This window comes from Microcebus murinus, chromosome 12, assembly GCF_040939455.1.
Source record: "Microcebus murinus isolate Inina chromosome 12, M.murinus_Inina_mat1.0, whole genome shotgun sequence".
Lineage (NCBI taxonomy): Eukaryota > Metazoa > Chordata > Mammalia > Primates > Cheirogaleidae > Microcebus > Microcebus murinus.
This window is the reverse complement of record NC_134115.1, coordinates 5,540,469-5,558,469: the sequence shown is the minus strand read 5'-3', so window position 1 is coordinate 5,558,469 and position 18,001 is coordinate 5,540,469.

The window sequence follows — 18,001 nt, the reverse complement described above, 5'->3', positions numbered from 1 at the left end:
TGTGGGTGAAACGGGTGTCCGGCACCCTCCTCCTCAGGCCGGTAGATAGCACGGAGGGCCACCAATACTTGACTGTGGACATGTTGCAGAGCCTACACCGCTTGTAACACTTCTTTGGGATGTCCCGGAAGAGCCTCAGGGCTCATCCTAGAACTACAGGAGGGAGTGTGCCATACATGATTTCAAAAGGGGTTAAACCCAAGTGATATGGGGTATTCCGGGCTTGGAACAGGGCGAAGGGAAGGAGGGTCACCCAGTCTCCACCAGTCTGTAGGGCCAATTTAGTCAGGGTCTCCTTTATTGTTCTATTCATTCGCTCTACCTGCCCAGAGCTCTGGGGATTATATGCACAATGTAATTTCCAATCTATCCCCATAGCCTGGGCCAGCCCTTGACTAACCTGACTGACAAACGCAGGTCCATTATCTGATCCTATCCCTTCCGGCAGTCCATACCTGGGGACTATTTCTTCCAATATTTTCTTGGCTACTGTTAAAGCAGTCTCTCCTTTTGTAGGGAAGGCTTCTACCCATCCCGAGAACGTATCTACCATGACTAGTAAATAACGATACCCATACTTCCCAGGCTTGACCTCTGTGAAATCCACTTCCCAAAATAGTCCTGGCTGCCTCCCCCTTTCCTTCGTACCTGCGTGGGTCCCTCTGATCCTCCCCGGCCGCATAACCTGACAGGCTCGGCAGCTTCTGACGATGTCATCTGCAACCCGTCCTTGTGACTTGAACCTCAGTTGAGCAGTGTCCAGCAGTTGCAGCATCTTTCTCTTCCCTAGATGTGTGGTCTGATGCAGGTGTTCTAACAGCTGGCGTCCTAAGAGTTCTGGCACTATTAGGCGATGCCCTTCGTCCCGCAACCAGCCATCTTCACTTTTGCTTACACGTAGCTGCTCTGAGGCCCAGACCTCATCTACACTGGAATAGTCCGGCAGAGGAGGCAACCGTCCCATGCCTGGGGGTGGCAGGCTAAGGTGCAGGATGTTTGGCTGCGGAGTGTCTTCTGCAGCCTTCTTAGCTTCAGCGTCCTCTCTCCGATTGCCCCGTGCTTCCACTGAATCCCCGCTCTGGTGTCCCGGGGTATGGACTACCGCCACTGCCTTTGGCAGCAAAACAACCTCCAGTAAGTGGAATATTTCAGGTTTGTGCTTAATTTCTTTTCCCTCTGCCATGATGAAGCCCCTTTCCCTGTAGAGGGCCCCATGTATGTGCACAGTCCCAAAGGCATAGCGGCTGTCAGTGTGCACCGTCAGCCTTTTTCCTCGGGCCCGGCTAAGAGCCTCCGTCAGCGCTATTAGTTCTGCCTTCTGAGCAGATGTCCCTTGCGGAAAGCGTGCCGCCCAGACAAGTTTACCTTGGTCTCTACTATGGCCGCCCCTGCGTACCTGCGTCCGTCCCGGACGAAACTGCTTCCTCTGTGAACCAGGTCAGGTCGCTACCTGGAAGGGGGCGATCCTTCAAGTCTCTACGGGTCGTCTGGGTCTCGGCTAGGATCTCAAGGCAATCACGTTCAGGTGCGGCTGCAGCGGGGGTTGGCAGAAGCGTAGCCGGATTCGAGGCGGCAGGGGCCCGGAACTCGATGCGGGGTGCGTCCAGCAAAAGCCCTTGGTAATGAGTCAGCCTCGCATTTGTGATCCACCGTCCCGGTGGCTGCTTCAGAACCCCCTCTATGGCGTGCGGGGTGGCGATCTGCAGCCGCTGCCCTAGGGTGAGCTTATCAGCGTCTTTGACCAACAGGGCCGTGGCTGCGATGATTCGCAAGCACGCTGGCCACCCCGCCGCCCCCGATCTAGTTTTTTTTTTTTTTTTTTGACAAGTACGCCACCGGCCTCTTCCAGGGTCCCAGGGCCTGCGTGAGTACTCCCTTGACTATTTCCCCTCTTCTCGTCTATGAACAGGTGAAACTCTTTTGTAGGATCAGGGAGTGCTAGGGCCGGGGCTTCCAGCATGGCTGCCCTCAGGGCCTGAAAAGCATCTTCCATTTGCACAGTCCACCTCCATGCTCGCCCGCCTTACACCCTTCATACAGAGGTGGAGCCTTTTCCGCAAACCCAAGGTCATCATGGAGTCAGCCCTGCATCTTGAACCACTGGAAGGTCTTCAGGAGCAGTGACAGGTATGGACCTGTCGTCTCCTGCAATGACAGTGCCTTCTTCTGAAATACCTCCTGAAGGCCCTGCCCGAGGCTGTTTTACAATTACTTTCTCTTTAAGAAGTAGGAGAGTACACTCTAAAATAACAGAAGTATAGCCTAGTAAATACATACACCAGCGACAGTTGTTTATCATCATTATCAAGTGTCACGTACTGTACATAATTACATGTGCTGCGTTTTCATACGACTGGCGGCACAGTAGGCTTGTCTGCACCCGCATCACCACGCACGCGCGAGTGACGCGCTGCCCTGCCCAGGTGGCAGGGATTTTTCAGCTCATTATAATCCTGCGGGACCACCATCATTTTCGCCGTCTCCGTCCTATTGGCATGTGTCTGTATAAACAAATGGGGGGAGGGAGACGAGAAAAACTAATGATTTGAGGGAACAAGGAACAAGTTTACAAATCTCTAACATACTTGGAAAATTTTTTTTACCATAAAATGAAGCAGGAATAAATGGGGGAGTTATTGTTTAATGGGCACAGAGTCTCATTGGTAGGGGATCAGAATATACTACCCCAAATATGCCTGTTTGGCATAATTATTATTTTGAACTGAAGACTTAATAATTGAGAAACAGCGAATACCACAGAAGCTCCCTGCCCTTCCCATCATTTGCCAAAAACCAGGCTTAGACTTTTCTTCTTTCCAGAAGAAAGGTTTAGACTCTGGATCATCTAAGACTCTTACCAGCCCAAAGACAGCACCAGAGAGGAATCTACATAGCAAACCTTAAAAAAATAAAACAAAAAACCTTTATTATTCATAGTTTCCTCCACATATTTACCTTTTGCTATCCCTACAAGCCTAGATAAACACTTTTTCCTTCATCTTGTTACTTCTCTACAAATGCATTATTCTTTAGGGCGCTGTAGAAGCCCAGTTCTAAGCGCCGTTTGTGTTACTCATCTCTGAGTGTTCCCAGGTGCATGCACAAGGCACGTGTTAATGAACTTCTGCTTGTTTTTCTCTTGTTCATCTGTCTTTTGTCAGTTTAATTTCTGGGGCCCCAGATGGAGAACATAGAAGAGCAGAGGAGAAACTTTTCCCCTCCCCTACAGTTTTATTAGATGAAAAGCGTTCTGTGGGTAAGTGGTGCTGATGATGTCCTTGGTGCCACTGACCTGGAAGCTTAAAATACATAACTGGGAGCGGTGGTGCACACTTGTAGTCCAGCTATTCAGTAGGCGGAGGCGGGAGGGTCCCCTGAGCCCAGGAGTTCGTGGTTACAGTGAGCTACGATTGCACTAGTGAACCCTAGCCTCAGTGACAGAGCAAGGCTCTGCCTCTAAATAAGTAAGCAAATAAACAAATAAAATGGTCACAATGGTCAATTTTTGTTACATGAGTTTCACTGCAATTTTTTAATGTTTTAAAAAGCAAGCTATTATGAAAATTAATAACAAAAAGCAAAGAAAGGGCTCCTGACTAATTAATTACTTGGCATTGATCTCTCCGCACTGGTGACAGCAAAGCAGATGTAAATGGTAGCTGTTCCGTTTCGCTGCTGCTGAAGCTGCCTGACAGGGGAGCTGGGCTGCGCCCCTCTGCGCGCGGGTCCTCCTGCCTGTCTGTGGAGGGCCGCGTGCCAACAGCCGTCTGGGACCAGAGGGAAGGCAGGCGGGAAGCACAGGGGCCTCGACTCCAGCACACAGCTGAGGACCTCCAGCAACCGCCACCCAACAACTGCCACCCAACAACAACCACCCAACAACCGCCACCCAACAACCGCCACCCAACAACCGCCACCCAACAACCGCCACCCAACAACCACCACCACTGTTGCTTTTCACAAGTCCTTCCAGTTCCAGCCACTATTATTTTGGGTTTGCTGTTCTATGCAGCCAAAGGCAATCCCTCACTGATAGATTCTTGTTATACCACATTCCTGTGTTGTGTTCCTGGAAGTATCTAGCAGGAAAATTTGCAGAATGTGCTCTACACAGAGACTTGTTGAACAATGAGAATAGACCCAGGGTTGCTATAGCCTGCGTCAGAGAACAGCACCACCAAAGACATGGTTGCCCTGAAGACCTAATCAAGGAAAACAGAAGCCTTCCCCCGGGAGGAGCAGGAAGAACTAACAACCCTGCACCCCTAGTTACCTTCCATCAGTCCTGTCTAGGAGGAAGGTGGATGGATGATGCCCCAGCAGATGAGGTAATAAGACAAAGCCCCAACTGTGAATTTATGTTCTTCAGTCCCTTGGGAAGTAAACTGCCTGAAACCAATCAACTTGTGGGCATTAGTGCCAGCGAGCAGGTGACAAATCACCCCTATAAAGCCGGATGCGTTGGCTCTCCGGGAGGGAGGTGTGAACCCTCACCATGCTCTCCTGTGATGGGGAATTTCATGAAGACTGGAAGAGAAGCATTTACCTTCATTCTTGGCAATCAATAAAGATCATTTAACCCATGGACATGGGAGACAAAAGAATTCTTAGCCATCCTCATTAAAAAGACTATTAAACCGTAAATCACACAGGTCGTGGGACCATAGAGCAGATACCTGATATGCTCGCCCCCCCTCTTTCATTGTTGATGATAGAAACTTTGGGCTGGAAAAGCAAAATATTTAGCAACTAATTTGGGAACTTAAATCCATGCTTGGCAAGCTCTTAATAATAGAAGAAAAATGGATAATCTTGATTTTCCCCCAAATAGCTACACATTCACTATCACTGCCCCTCCTCCCAAAAACTAATCTGGATGTTCAGTTGTGTTTCGTCTTGTTTGCTCTTAGCTGATGTGGTGTTTGTAGCTCTAACTGCCTCTCCCTGATGCAGCCTGTGGTTTCAGGCCACTGCGCCTCCCACAGCCACCGCCACGTCCCTTTCTCGATTTTCCTTGACTGTTGGACCCTTTACTCCAGTTTCCAGGTCAAGAAGAATTCACACTCTAATAAGAGGATCTAAAATGTTAATGTAAAATTTTATACATTCTCTATTCTGGATTTTATAGAGCACTTTTAAAAACAATAATGCAAACTGTATTGGGTTGATTCACTTTTTCCTATAAATTATATTTGATATCTAGATAATGTTTCCCCCAGAACAAGTTTTTTTGGAGGGATGTCTTTCCAAGTACAACCTTTATTTGTGTAACAGTTCTGAGACAAAATCCTTGGCAGACCAAAACAGAGGGTTCCTACGTCTCCTGTTTAAAGAAATAAATTAGTTTCCCAGCAAGTTATTTCCAGCTTCCCCCAACATTTTGAGTTTGTGAGAAACACCTCAGTTCCTAAAAACCTGTGAAACTCACCTTCCCCTGTGAAATAAATTTCATGAAGTCAGGTTTACCTGGCTCACAGGAATTCCTAGCCTGCTCTGGTGCACCATAGTTGCTCAGTAGGTGTTTGCTGAATGAATGGTCATTATGTCACTTAGGGTCCACTCTTAGAGATTGAGAACCTTTTGCTAGTTTCAAGTCCTTCAGCAACGTAAGTCAGGGTTCCCCTATGTCAAAATAAATATATTTTTCTGGCAGGAATACATATCCAGCTATGTGCAGACATATATCTTTACTCATGTTTCCTGAAGCTCAGCTCACAGGATGACTCATAAGATAGCTCACTAATACGTGCTGCTTACCACTGACGTATGGTCAGTCACTGCACAAAGAACACACGGATGACTGAGAAGGCAGGCTGAGGGATATGGTGGCTGGGAAGGGCTAGCCGAGGCACTGTTTTTAAGAAAGGAAAGATGAATTTCTTTGAAAGACAATGCTAACTTCAGGTGACAATGAAATTACCATGTGAAGGATTCATCTTTCCCAAAATAATACGCAATAGATGGACCTGAATTCTTCCATTTCCTTCTTAAATTTCATTTGATATATTAACCCAGAACAAGTTTTTTTTTTAGCTCTCAAGATCATATATTTTCTCCATATAGACTCTCAAAGCCTGACTCTGCCCCTTCCCTCTGAAACAATGTAGGTAATATGTATCAAAAGCTCTGTGGTTTTCTAAAGGTGGCTAGAACGGCTCTTGGCCCATAGTTCAGCAAGTCAAACACAGGGGCTGAGACACCTTCCAGAGAGAAATGTTCTTGGGCCTTTAGCATTTTTATTTGCTTGTACAGCAGATCAGTTTTCTTTCATGGCAAGAATTTTTTTATTTTTTAATTTAATTTTTTAATATGAATGGGGGGTAGTAAGGAGGGAGGGTTCAATTTCCTTTTTTTTTTTTTCTCTCTTTGAGACAGTCTCTGTTGCCCTGGGTATAGTACAGTGGTCTGCTTTACCCAAAACTTTGATCCACAGGCCTAATTACGGTACCTATCAGGGCAACTAAAGTTTGCCATGTGAACAAGTTCTGGTCTCATCAGAAGAAATTGGGATCCAGCTGTCATTTACAGACTAGTGAGTTTGTGTTACCATCTCATAGCTATAGCTCTAGGGTGAAATCTATCAGCACAGTGTGTGTGTGTGTGTGTGAGTGTATATTTAGGTATGTTTTGTGTCTGTCCATGTATTAAGTGTTTGTGCTTATATGGTTCCGGATTGGCTTAAAATTAAGGGAGCGCTCATAAATTAAACCCAAATGCTTCACGTTAATTTAGTAATCTTTGGTAAGTAAGCTGTGTTATTATTAAAAAATAAAAGGGTGTTATTAGTAAAGTAATAGTAAAAATGCTTTCAAATTGTTAGCATACATTTGGTTTTGCCTGGGTTTTACTGGACATTTTTATGTTCTTGAGGTGTCAACATTTGATATAAAGGTTATAAAAATATAAACTCAGCCAAAGACACAATAATGTGTGATTTTTTGATAAGTAAAGTAAATTTAATATTTGGTCTAATGATAATCACTAAATCTGAGTTACCAACAAAAATGCCTATGTGTTTAACTTTAAGGTAAAAATGCAAATGTACCTAAGTGTCAGCAAATTAAAATAAATAAAACACCAAGTAGAGCAAAAAACAAACTTAATGGTCAAAGGTTTATGAAAACATTTTAGTTTTGGTCTTTTAATCCTAACTGCAGATATAGTTTACTTCCACCAATTCAATGCCTGTAGAGAAGTACAAAAAAGGTGTTTCTAATTGACTATCATCTAATATTAATAGTATTGTTAGGGATTCAAAGTTGTCCTAGAAGTTGTAGTTAGAAGAACTTAAATTGGAAGCTTTAGTTTTCCCTTGCTCTTGTCCATTTTTGGCCTACTCTTTACAAACTAGCTGGTTATGAGTACATTATGTTACTGTAACAAAGTTTCTGCCTAGGAAAAAATTCTAAAATTATTTATTGTGTGATAATTTATTTTAAGACAAAAAGTGAATGATGCTTAAAATCCATGAGAATCTCAAAGCAGTCTTAGTCTTTATAAATATTGTGTGTGCTCAAGTTTAAACCCCCTCCAAATTGTTTTGAGACTATTTAGATCCTTTTTAAAACAGCTTAATCTTGATCCCCATGTAGAAAGAATGTTACCACTGTGTATCATTGTTTGAGGTGCTAACAATTGGTGCTCTAAGTTTTTTCCTCAGTCTACAGTCAGGTAATCTTATGTTGATGTGATTCAGAATTTAATTAATTTAATATGAAGGCTAACTTAATATGAAGGCTTCAGAAGGCTTCAGAAGGCTTTTCTGACCTTACCTGCCTCTTATACCAATTCTTCCCTGAAGCTAGCCATAAAACCTAAAATTATTCTATGTAAAATGGCCATAAAGTAATTATCTGATCTATTTGTTTTTACTTTGTTTTACTGTAAAACCCTATTCCAGAAAGGACCTTGCCCTACACCAGAAGGATGGAATGCACTCTCAGAGACCAAACATATGTGTGTGTGTGTGTGTGTGTGTGTGTGTGTGTAAATATAAAATCCATGTTGGATTCTGCCACTCAGCCTGTTAGAATTAGCTTACACCCTTTTTGTCCAATCATATTTCTACACAGCTGCCCATACTTTAAACATAAAAAGTGAACAATTTCCCCTGTATCTTTGAGTGTTCATTCTGAAGGTGTCCGTGTATAAGTTTTAATTCTTGTTCCTATTAATCCTACTAATATTCATGTCAGTAAATTTTCAGCAAGGCTTTATGGGAACAGTGGCCTTTGCTCCCAAACTTTGGGAGCCAGAGACACTTTGGGCCCTATGATATCAATAGATTTTGTTTGGGAATGTGATATTTTGGAAGGATGTAATTAACTAATACCTTTAAACAGGATATTCTAAAATGTCTACCATGTTTATAAAATTTAGAAGTGATGTTATATTTGTTTAAAATAACAAGTTTTATTTAGCAAAATCATTGCTCAAATAAATAAAAATAAATAAAATAAAATAACAAGTTTTATTGAAATATTTATTTTTTTCTTGGTAAGATTTATGAGTTTGTGTTTTGATCCCTATTCTGTGTTATCTAATTTACAGGGTATAAAAATTATTAACAGAAAATTAACTTAAACTAATAGCTGGGATCTAAGTAAATTGCTAAAATAGATTAATCAGGTAAATACAAATGCAATAAATACAAATGAAATTTTCATGTGATTTAAAATCTTAAAGTCATTATGTTAAGTTAAAAAAAGATAATCATAAAATGTCTGGATCATTATAAGATGGAATACTAGAACATTGGTTCTTAAACATTTTTAAGCTTATACTTTGATATCTTAGCTTTATATTTAGGAATACTAATAAAGTTGGTGACTAATGGTTCAAAGTTACCTTAACTTCCTAGGTTTTTTCTAAGAGTTGACATTATGATTAGTACATATAACTGAAACTTCTAGATGAAAGGGAAACAACTCTATACAAAAATTATTTTAATAAAAATGTTATAAGACATAAGTATTAGTTTTGTTAAAAGATAATTTTGTTTAATTTATTGGTTTTTGAAACCACTTATTCAATATGTAGATGATCATTAAAAATTAAGTGGATATAAAAGTTAAAGGTTATAGAAGGTTCATAAAAGTCTTAACTTATAGTCATATTGCTTAACATTAGATGGATTTATTTATAAGATATTATTAAAATTAACTTTATTAGTAGTACACTAATGCAATAAAATTTGATTTTCTCTTTCAAAATAGATTGTCATATGATATTAAGAGGAATAACAAAAGATTTTTTATTCACCTTTTAATAAACCACAAAAAGGAAGGGAAGGAAAAAAAGACACAGATTCAGCCTCCTTATTAAATTGTACTTCAGTGTGTCTATCAGGTCTTATAATTGTTTGAGAAACTGAGTCTCCTCTCTCAAAGAACAGGAATTTGCATTTAAAAAGATATATATATATTTGAATTATCAGTTTGGCGCTAATTTTATAGTAAACTGCAATCTTGTTTCATGGCAAGTGTCCTATGATAAACAATTCATGACATCCTACTTTTTAAGCTTTCGCTAAAATTTAAAGTTAATAAAAATAAGAATTCTAGTCAACGCATGTAATTCTATATATAAGATGTACCAAAGAATAAGATTTCTTAATAAGAAAAATTATAAAACAGAATGTGTTCTTATTAAAATATATATAACTTTGTCTAATTCAAAGGTTATTTAAAGGTTGAATCAAAATAAAGTTAGAAAGAAAATAAAAACAAAATTCCACTTGTGAGTAAGAAAAAGATGTAAAAAGGCAGTGAATATAGAAATATAAGAAGCAAGAAGACGAGCATACAGTGGACGAGGGCCGGAAGGAGGGGTACCTGAGACCCCGGGAGACCCCACGGGAGGAGGTTGCAGAGGAGAACTGGAAGCTGAGACCACTGTAGCAGCCCAGAGACCAGCAGGAAGGGTAGGTAACAAGGTCAACTTTCCCCTCCCCTGCATCTGGGACTGCTGGTGGGCTCCCCAGTGGGTGGAGAGACCTGGGAACACTGGCCAAGAGACAGCCACCGCCAGTGAGCGGTGAGCCTGTAGCAGACGCGGCACCAGACTCCCAACTCCCTCAGGGCACCTCCGTGTGTGCAGACCCGAGCCGCGCAGCAGACGCCATATTGCCTCCTCCTCCTCCTCTCCGCCGACCCTACCCGCGGCTACCGACAGAGACAATATAGCCACCAGCCGGAGGCACCTCCAGGAAACGGGACCTTCCCTTTTGGGACCCTACAGCTGACTAAGGGGAACTCAGACTGTGAGCTCCCTACCCGCCAGCCCTCCCAAGTGCTGCTGGCACGGTGACCCCAGGAGAACGGTGCAGACCCTGAGGTTGAGAGACATAGACCCAGGTTGGGCTCCCTGTGGGTGAATTGGGACTGGCACTGCTCTCCCTGGTGGGGATATAGTTTGAACTCTGGGGCCCAGAGGTCAGACCTGCAAACCAGATCCCATGCACCCAGGTCTCGAATCGCCCCGGGCACAGAACAGATATCTGTGAACAGCCTACTGAGGTGTGTGTGCCTTCAGGGGCAGATCAGCATCCTAGAGGGCAACCCTCCTCCCAAAGGGAGGCCCTGCACCCAGCCCAGGTGGCGTTCCTGCGCAGGGAACTTCCCGGCCGGCATCACAGACCGGGAGGCCTGGTGGCGTGTGGTCTGGCCTGCTGGCAGAGGCCCAGGAGTAGCTGCGGAGTTGGGGACGGTGGAAAGAAGCCAGGCCCACTCCAGACTTCGGGTCTCAGATAGCCCCACTCCCACACGCAGACTCTCTGACAGAGCGGAGCCATTCCAGCCCCGCCCTGACAGCTTTTCCTGGAAGCAGAGAACAGAACTTTGACCCCTGCTAACGACATTGGTGGTACCTGAGGGCAGGCTTACCCAACCCAGCTCCGCCCAGACTCACTCCCAGGCCAGCCCTCACTGAGAGGGAAAAAAGGACACACCTGGAAGTCCCAGGGCCCCACCGACCACCTGAGGCACTAGAGTGCCTCCCTACAGGAACAAGAGCTGATAACAAGACACAAAAACAACAGTGTAGCCTGTTCCTCCAAGCAAGCACCACCTACTGACAGGGAGGACATTCTGCACCCCCTTTTCACGCCACCTACTGACTCATCATACAGGGAGTGGTGGAATCTCACCCACAGACACCACCTACCAGCCCAGAAGCTAAACAAGGCGTGTGAATGCCCAAACGAAAACCTAAAGGAAAGAAACAACCACTTATCGACATGGGAAGAAATCAGCAAAGGAACTCCAGAAATATAAAGAACCTAATGGAAAACACACCCCCAAGGAGAAGCACCAGCCCCTTAGAAACAGACACCAAATAAAATCAGGCAACCAAAATGACAGAAGAGGAATTTCGTATGTGGATCATAAGAACACTCACCATTCTGCAAGAACAACTCAATAACCAAAACAAAGAAACCACAAAAAGCCTCCCAGACCTAGAACAAAAGTTCACTAAAGAAATAGACACAATGAAGAAAAGTTTAACTGAACTCCTGGAAATGAAGAATCAATTCAGGGAACTATAAAATACAGTGAAAAGTCTCAAGAACAGGGTAGATCAAAAAGAAGAAAGAATCTCAGAGATTGAAGATAACACCCTCCAACTAAATAAAACAGTCACAGAGATAGAGCAGAGAAACAAGAGAAAAGAGCAAAGCCTACAAGAGATGTGGGATTATGTGAAGAAACCTAATGTGAGGGTCATAGGGTTACCAGAAGGGGAAGAAGACAACACTCGAGGGTTGAACAAGCTATTTGAAGATATAAGAGAGGAAAATTTCCCAGGCCTTGCTCAAAATCTCGGTATACAAGTTCAAGAAGCTCAGAGGACCCCTGGGAGAGTCAATGAAACAGGAAGACGTCACGACATGCAGTCATCAGACTGATCAAAATATCAACTAAAGAGGCCCTTCTAAGAGCTGTAAGACAGAAGAAGCAAGTGACTTACAAGGAAAAGCCAATTCGAATAACACCAGACTTGTCTAATGAGACTTTACAAGCAAAGAGAGACTGGGGCCCCATTCTCACTCTTCTGAAACAAAACAATGCCCAGCCTAGAATCTTATTCCCTGCAAAACTAAGCTTCATATATGAAGGAGAAATAAAGACATTCTCAGACAAGCAAAGTCTCAGAGAATTCACCAAGACAAGACCAGCTCTGCCAGAAGTACTCAAAACAGTGTTATGCATGGAATACCATAATAAAAACTCATGAATATAAAAACAAACAAAACCCAAAGATTAAAGAGCAGGTAATGCAATGGCTGAAGAGAGAAATCAAAGCAACAACATCCAACCCAACAGAATGAACAATAACCTACCTTACCTATCAGTTCTCTCAATAAATGTGAATGGCTTAAACTCTCCACTCAAGAGACATAGGCTGGCTGAATGGATAAGAAAATACAGGCCAAGTATATGCTGGCTTCAGGAAACACATCTAACCTTCAAGGATGCATATAGACTAAAAGTAAAAGCGTGGAGATCAGTATTCCAGGCAAGTGGAAGCCAAAAGAAGGCTGGCATGGCAGTTCTAATCTCAGACGATTTAGTTTTTAAACCAACAAAAATAGTGAAAGACAAAGAGGGTCATTATATATTGGTGAAGGGCACAGTTCAACAAGAAGAGATAACAATTTTAAATATATATGCACCCAACTTAGGTACACCCAGTTTTATAAAGCTAACCTTACTGGATTTAAGCAAATGGATTAATAGCAACTCCATAATCACCGGAGATTTCAACACCCCACTGAAGGCACAAGAGAGATCCTCCAAACAGAAAATTAATAAAGAAATAATGGACTTAAACAAAACTCTGGAACAATTGGGTCTGACTGACACTTACAGGACATTCTACCCCAAATGCACTGAATATACATTCTTCTCATCAGCTCACGGGACATTCTCTAAGATTGACCATATCCTAGGACACAAAGTGAATCTCAAGAAATTTAAAAAAATAGAAATCATACCATGTACCTTCTCAGATCACAGTGGAATAAAAGTAGAAATCAACCCTAACAGAAACTCACATTTCTACACAAAAATGTGGAAATTAAACAACCTCCTACTAAATGATTACTTCATAAATGAGGAAATCAAGATGGAAATAAAAAAAGTCTTTGAACAAAATGACAATGGAGAGACAACTTATGAAATCCTCTGGTACACAGCTAAAGCAGTTCTGAGAGGAAAGTTTATCTCCATAAATGCCTATAACCAAAAGACAAGAAGATCACAAATAGACAATCTAATGAAATGACTCAAAGAGCTGGAAAAAGAAGAACAGACCAACCCCAAACCCAGCAGAAGAAGTGAAATCAACAAGATCAAATCAGAACTAAACGAAATTGAAAACAGGGAAGCTATTCAGGAGATTAATAAAACAAAAAGTTGGTTCTTTGAAAAACTAAACAAAATTGACACGCCACTGGCTAAGCTAACGAAAAGCAGAAAAGAGAAATCTCTAATAAGCTCCATCAGGAACAAAAAAGGAGATATCACAACTGATCCCAAAGAGATACAAGATATAATTTATGAGTACTACAAACATCTTTATTCACACAAATTGGAAAATGTGGAGGAAATGGAAAAATTTTTAGAAACAGCCTCCCTAGGCTCAATGAGGAAGAAATAGATTCCCTGACCAAACCAATCTCAAGAGCTGAAATAGAAACAGCAATTAAAAATATCCCTAAAAACAAAAGTCCCGGTCCAGATGGCTTCACACCCGAATTTTACCACACTTACAAAGAAGAACTAGTACCTATCTTGCAGAAACTATTCCACAACATCGAGAAGAATGGAAACCTCCCCGACACCTTTTATGAAGCGAATATTACTCTGATACCAAAACCAGGAAAGGATGCAACAAAAAAGAAAACTACACACCGATATCCCTAATGAATATAGATGCAAACATTTTCAACAAAATCTTAGCTAACCGAATCCAAACGCTTATCAAAAAAATAATCCATCATGACCAAGTGGGCTTCATCCCAGGGATGCAGGGATGGTTTAACATACGTAAATCTATAAACGCAATTCACCACATAAACAGAAGCAAAAACGAAGACCACATGATTCTTTCAATAGATGCAGAAAAAGCTTTTGACAAAATTCAACACCCTTTCATGATACAAACACTTAAGAAAATAGGCATAGAAGGGACATACCTAAAAATGATACAAGCCATATATGACAGACCCATAGCCAATATCATACTGAATGGGGAAAAACTGAAAGCATTCCCACTTAGAACTGGAACCAGACAAGGCTGCCCACTATCTCCACTTCTATTCAACATAGTGCTGGAAGTCCTGGCTACTGCAATCAGACAGGAAAGTGGAATTAAAGGTATCCAAATAGGGGCAGAAGAGATCAAACTTTGACTGTTTGCTGATGATATGATATTATACTTAGAAAACCCCAAGGATTCAACCAAGAAACTCCTGGAACTGATCAATGAATTTAGTAAAGTCTCAGGATACAAAATCAATACACAGAAATCAGAGGCATTCATATACGCCAACAACAATCTAATTGAGAACCAAATCAAAGACTCAATTCCCTTCACAATAGCAACAAAGAAATTAAAGTACCTAGGAATATACTTACCTAAGGAGGTAAAAGACCTCTACAGGGAGAACTATGAAACACTGAGGAAGGAAATAGCAGAGGATGTAAACAGATGGAAATCCATACCATGCTCGTGGATCGGCAGACTCAACATCATCAAAATGTCTATACTACCCAAACTGATCTACAGATTCAATGCAATACCTATTATAATCCTATCAGCATTCTTCACATATAGAAAAAATAATTTTATGCTTTGTATGGAACCAAAGAAGATGCTGAATATCAAGAGCAATTCTAGGCAACAAAAACAAAATGGGAGGTATTAATATGCCAGAAACCAAACTATACTACAAAGCTGTTGTAATTAAAACAATCTGGTATTGGCACAAAAGTAGGAATATTGACCAGTGGAACAGATCTGAGAATCCTGATATAAAACCATCCTCATATAGCCATCTAATCTTTGACGAAGGAGATAAAAACATACGCTGGGGAATAGAATCCCTTTTCAATAAATGGTGCTGGGAAAACTGGATAGCCACTTGTAGAAGGATGAAGCAGGACCCACACCTTTCACCTCTCACAAAAATCAACCCACGCTGGATAACAGACTTAAACCTAAGGTATGAAACTATTAGAATTCTAGAGGAAAAAGTTGGAAACACTCTCCTAGACATCGGCCTAGGCAAAGAATTTATGAAGAAGACCCCAAAGGCAATCAAAGCAGCAACAAAAATAAATAAATGGGACATGATCAAACTGCAAAGCTTCTGCACAGCCAAAGAAACAGTCATGAAAGTAAACAGACAATCTACAGAATGGGAGAAAATTTTTGCATCCCATGTATCGGATAAAGGGCTAATATCTAGAATATACTTAGAACTCACGAAAATCAGCAAGAAAAAATCAAATAACCCTATTAAAAAGTGGGCACAGGACTTGAACAGAAACTTTTCTAAAGAAGACAGAAGAATGACCAACAAACATATGAAAAAATGCTCATCATCTCTAATCATCAGGGAAATGCAAATTAAAACCACAATGAGATATCACTTAACTCCAGTGAGAATGGCCTTTATCAAAAAGTCTCCAAACAATAAATGCTGGTGTGGATGTGGAGAGAGAGGAACACTCCTACTGCTGGTGGGACTGCAAACTAGTTCAACCTCTGTGGAAAGCAATATGGAGATACCTTAAAGAGATACAAGTGAATCTACCATTTGATCCAGCAATCCCATTACTGGGCATCTACCCAAAAGATCCAATGACACTCTACAAAAAAGACACCTCCACTCGAATGTTTATAGCAGCACAATTCATAATTGCAAGGCTGTGGAAACAGCCCAAGTGCCCATCAATCCAAGAATTGATTAATAAAATGTGGTATATGTATACCAGGGAATACTATTCAGCTCTAAGAAACAATGGTGATATAGCACATTTTATATTTTCCTGGTTAGAGCTGGAACCCATACTACTAAGTGAATTATCCCAAGAATGGAAAAACAAGCACCACATATACCAGGCTGGATAAATATCCTGGGGGGGTGGGGGGCATGTGGCCCAGGGGCCATAGTTTGAGGACGCCTGGTTTAGACCATCCAAATCAAAGAGAAACACACAGAAGCCTAAAGGAATACTAACTGAAATACTTTGTCTTTTCAGACCACATGCTGCAGATATCCATCCCAATGATAAAAGTTTTTTTTTTTTCCTGCTTTCTATAGACTTAGAACTTACTGGGTATAATTTTTAACAGTTTTTGTCAGTTATAGATTTATACAAAAGAAAATATAATGAGTAATTTATCAGCCACCTTAGTATAAATTACTAAAGAGACTGAAATGTTGTGACACAATAAAGTCTCTAAAATTCCCTTAGCTTAAATGTTAATGATGCTTATATTTGCTACACATCTACCACTAAGGCCAAGAATATAGTACCACAATACTTATAGGTAAATTAGTTTTGTAGCTTTGCCTTTGACATTTTGCATTTTACTCTTATGTCATCTAGAAGATTTTAGAGTATTAATGAGTGCCTGTCCTGTCAGATCAGGTGTCAGGTCCTGTTTGGCTTATTTAATTGGCTGTAAGCCCCAGTTTGGCTCTTCAGTCCTCTTGGCCACAAGGGTCCCACTGAGGGACTAGAGCAGGTAGTCACACCACCCTTGCAATGGATGAGACAAAATAAAAGTTTGGCCATAGATGCTACCTCTGACAGATCTTGGCCTAAATGGGAAAATTGTGAACTAAAGTAAAATGTTAAGGCTCATCCCCTCCCCCCCCTAACTAAATGGACCCCTTGTGGCCAAAGGAATATCCTAAAATTAAATTGTCTGCCAGGAGGAGGGAGGTCAGATATGCCTCATCATGCCCCCTCTCTTCTTGGCGACATCTTTGTAACCCGTTAACAGGCCTAAGGGTATGCAAGACACACCTGCAGGTCCTTGATTTACACAACAAATCTATGTCTGGTGGCTTATCTCTGATAACAGCTCCTTATGTTGAAACATTCCAAGCCTTTAGACAAAGTTTCATGTCTTTAACCAATTACAAGCTAAAGAATCTTTAAATTCACCTATAACCTGTAAGCATGCTCCCCGCTTCAAGATGTCCCACCTTTTTTGGCCAAACCAATGTATGCCTCCCATGTATTGATTGATGGCTTTACCTATAACCCCTGTCTCTCTGAAATGTATAAAACCAAACTGTAACCCAGCCACAGTGAGTCCATTTGCCCAAGGCCTCTTGGCAGTGGCTCTGGTGCATGATCCTCAAATTTGGCTCAGAATAAATCTCTTTAAAATTATTTTACAGAGTTTGGCTTTTTACCGTTGACAACCTGTAACCCCTGTCTCCCTGAAATGTATAAAACCAAACTGTAACCCAGCCATATCGAGTCCACTTTCTCAAGGCTTCTTGGGAGTGGCTCTGGGGCATGGTCCTCAAATTTGGCTCAGAATAAAACCTCTTTAAAATTATTTTACAGAGTTTTAGCTTTTTTTCCATCCACAGTAGCTCACTACAACCTCAAACTTCTGGCTCAAGCAATCCTCCTGCCTCAGCCTCCCCAGTAGCTGGAACTACAGGCACACACCACCACGCCCAGCTAATTTTTCTATTTTTTGTAGAGATGTGGTCTGGCTATGTTGTTCAAGCTGGTCTCAAACTCCTGTCAGAAGTAATCCTGCTGCCTTGGCCTCCCAAAGTGCTAGGATTACATGCATGAGCAACTACGCCTGGTCATGGGAGATATTTTTGATGGTGGATTATACAAGTAATATTAACATATTCTTGCCTGATCTGTGTTTGTTCATATACCAATCTAGCCTTTTATTTTCTCCTTCCCTTTCTCTTTGCAAAGAGTCATTTAAATAAAAAATTAAAGGGGAAGCA